This window comes from Arachis duranensis, chromosome 2 (genome assembly GCF_000817695.3).
Source record: "Arachis duranensis cultivar V14167 chromosome 2, aradu.V14167.gnm2.J7QH, whole genome shotgun sequence".
Classification (NCBI taxonomy): domain Eukaryota; kingdom Viridiplantae; phylum Streptophyta; class Magnoliopsida; order Fabales; family Fabaceae; genus Arachis; species Arachis duranensis.
Window position 1 is genome coordinate 24,393,098 of NC_029773.3, and position 4,009 is coordinate 24,397,106.

Consider the following 4,009-nt stretch of genomic DNA (forward strand, 5'->3'; position numbering starts at 1 on the left):
AAAAAATTGGTGACTAACTTTCGGACATCTGTGGTTAAGTCTCAATCCTAAAATTTTCAAGCTCTGTTCTTTTTTGTGGAACATGTGGGAAAGCCCCTCTGCACAAAATAGAAAAGGTAGAGTGAAAGAGGATCACCTTGCCATAATCCTCTACATGATTTGAAAAAATCATGAGGTTAACCATCCACATTAACAGAGTAAGAGACTGTTGTCACGAGTTCCTGAATCCAATCCATCCATTTGTTACAAAATCCCAACTTTCGCATAATAGTCCAAACAAACTTCTACTTCACCTTGTCCTATGCCTTGCTCATATCTAATTTTAGAGCCAAATCAAAATCACCATATTTCTTATTCTTTAAGAAGTGCATAAATTCATGGGCGATCAGTACATTATCACTAATCAAGCGACCTTTTATGAAAGTGCTCTGGTTGTCACTGATTATTTTGTTCATTACAAACTGAGCTCTGTGCACCAGAATTTTAGATAAAATTTTGTAGAAAATACTGTTCAAGCTTATAGGCTGAATATCTTTCATGGTTCTAGCATTTGAAACTTTGGGAATAAGGCAAATATGGGTGTGATTAAGGGTCAGTTTGGGTAAACAAATTTTTTTTTTTTGGGTGAGAGAGGGGGATCAAGGATCCCAAAAAGAAAAATTAAAAGAACCCTCTTGGGAGGGGAACATTCGCAGCATCTAACATAAGAAGATTAACTACATCAAAAGGTGCAGCTTCAAGAACGTGAAGTCCAAAGGGGAGGTTATGCCCTTTCTTTGTGAGACTGTCAGCCACAGAGTTAGCTTCACGTAAGGTATGTGACCATTTGACATTATGAATACGCCCAGCAAGGATGCCAATGTTAGCTACAAGGGGGTGCACGGGTGTGTAGCAAGGCAGCCTTTCTTAATAAAATTGATGGCTGCTGAAGAGTCTGACTCAACCATTAAATTAGTGAAGTTGTTTGCTAAGGTAATTTGAAACACACAAATTATCCCCCAAAGTTTCGCATGCATAATAGAGCAACTTCCTAAGTTACAGGTGAAACCTTTAATAAATTAGCCAAGGTGATTATGGAACACTCCTCTACACACAACACTATCGACGTTAAGCTTGATAATCCCCTCCACTGGGGTACTCCATTTAATAGCTTGCTCTTGATCCCTTTGGTCCTGCCGAGGACAAATAGGGGCTTTGATAACTTTGAGGATCTCAACAAATCGTGCCTTTACCTGCTCTACTCCAGGCCAGAAAGCAGTGATATCTCCTTCAAAGATAAGTCTGTTCCTGAAGTACCAAATAGAAGAGATTGTAACCCCGAATAGACAAGGCCAATTCCCTTTGGCAGTAAGGTTATGGATCAGCCACTCATTTAGATTAAGATCAAAGAAGTTCTTTGGACTATCATCTCTAATGAGGGAGAGCCAGATACTAGAAGCGTACCCACAATCCCTATGAACATGTAGAACAGTTTCCTCTTGTAGAGAGCATCTTGGACAAGATTCACTTTCTGTAAGGTGGCGTCTTCTTCTTTCAACGTTAGTGAGGATGGCATGCTGCGAGACCAACCAAAAGAAAGTTCAAATGCGTTTCGGACCCTTTCACTTCAATATAAGGTTCGGTAGTCTGTCCGAATTTGTTGGTTCACTACTCAATTTCTAGTAAGCCAACTTCATCTCAAAGGTCCCGTCCGAGGAATATAATGTCCACATTCTTCCAAGGTGAAAGGTGAGAAACAACAACAATTTTCTTTATCAGCTCCTTCGGCGGCCAGGTAGCCAACTTCTTTTCGTCCCAGTTTCCTGAAACAGTAAGAAAGTCCATCAGAGTATTATTTGCGTTAATTTGAACACTAACCTGGTTCGCATATTGACTAAGACAGCCAACGTCTGGGACCCAATTATGGTTCTAGAAGTTAATCTTAGACCCGTCTCCTATCCGCCAAATGTAATTTTTTTGGATGTCATACCATGCTTTGCATATTCCTTTCCAAAGGTTGGACTCGTTCCTCCTCCTCTCAACCTTAGGGATAATATCATTTCCACTCTCATACTTGGATCGGAGAACTTTGGCCCACAAAGAGTCTTTTCTTTCAATAAGGCCCCAACCCGCCTTTATCATAAAGGCATGGTTCATAGTACTCATATGACGAATGCCCAGTCCTCATGTGTTCTTCAGTGCACAAACTTTATTCCAGCTTAGAAGATAGATTTTCTTTGATCGCTCAACATTTCCCCAAATGAAGCCCCTGCATTTACGATCAATAGTATTACAAGTAGAGGAAGGTAAAAAAGCAGATTGCATAGTATAATAAGGAATAGTATAGAGAACAGATTTTACCATAGTATATCTCCTTGTAAGAAAAAGAGAGGAAGCCTTCCAAGAGTTAAGTTTGGTATTAATCTTGTTAATAATCTCTTGGTATGTATGTTTAGAGACTCTGGAATGAAGAGTAGGAACGCCCATATATTTACTAAGATCCTCAGTTCTGGAGAATCCCAAGGACTCGCTTATACCACTTCTCATATTATGGCCAACGTTCTTAGAGAAGAAAACTCTAGTCTTATCATGGCTAACTTTTTGACCGAAACTTTAACAAAAAGTATTAAGGCATTTATTAATAATATCCGCTTGATCAAGGCTGGTCTCTATGAATAGAATAAGATCATCAGTAAAGCAGAGGTGAGAGATATCGGGGGATTCTCGCTTGATGCGAATGGAATTTCAGAAGCCATGGTGAACAACTGCATTAATAAGTTGAGACAAGCATTCAATACACAAAACAAAAATGTATGGTGATGTAGGATCACCCTGCCAAATCCCTCTAGTAGGAGAGAACTCGCCAAGCTCCTCACCATTCCATAAAATTCTCATTTTTGCAGCAGAAATGCATGAAAGAATAAGGTTAATAATATGAGTCAGAAGGCCAATATCCATAAGAGTATCCTTAATGAAACTCCATTTAATCCTATCGTATGCTTTCTCAAGATCGCTCTTGATAGCCATCCAACCTTTCGAGACCTTCTTATTCCACATGGAGTGTATGATTTCTTGAAAAATAGCAATGTTATCTGCGCTCTACCTTCCAGGTACAAAACTACATTGTGTCGGCGCCACTAGCTTGTCCATAAGCCTTCTTAGGTGATTGCTAAGATCTTAGTGATCACTTTGTATGTAACATTACACAGGCTTATCGGAGGCAATTGTCAAAGGCTAGTTACCACCTCAGTCTTCGGGATAAGAGTTAATAAGGTCTTGTTATTCTCTTCAACTCTTTCACAATGATAAAAAAATTTTGATGGACAAGAGAACACAGATTAGTCCCCACTTTATCCCACTGGATTTGAAAAAAGATAGCTTGAAGCCCCTCCCTCCCCGGAGCTTTGAGGCTGCCCATATGAAACACAACTTCTTCAATGTCAGAAATCGAAAATTTCCTGCCAATTAAATTTAACTCGGTTGTACTAAGATGAGGAAAAGAATTATTAAGGACAAAGGGAACATCAGGCATAGAATCATGATATAAATTAGCAAAAAGGAAAAGGCCATATTACTTAAAGTGTTAATATCAATTATCGGAGTTCCATTAGAGTCAAGGAGTGAGGTCACCTTATTTTTTCTTCTTCTGATCATGGTGGAACCATGAAAGTATTTAGTGTTGCGGTCACCAAACTCGATCTATTTTCATCTTGACTTTTGGTACCACAATAATTCTTCCTGAGCAAGAACATTCTCATATTCTTTCCAAAGATCAGTGCAAAGTTTCTCCAAAAAATCATTCCTACCCTGAGAGAGGCTAGAGGCAATGCCCTGAAATCTTTTGAGAAGGATCTTTTTCCATTTAAGTATATCCCCAAAAACATTTGTGTTCCATTCCTTTAAAGAATCCCTGAAGTTGTTAATACCTTCAGACCAGGAGTCTTGCATATCCCAGGAACTATTTACCAAATTTTTAAAGTCTGGATGAGAGAGCCAAGCAGCAATAAAGCGAAACGATTTTCTTTGCCTA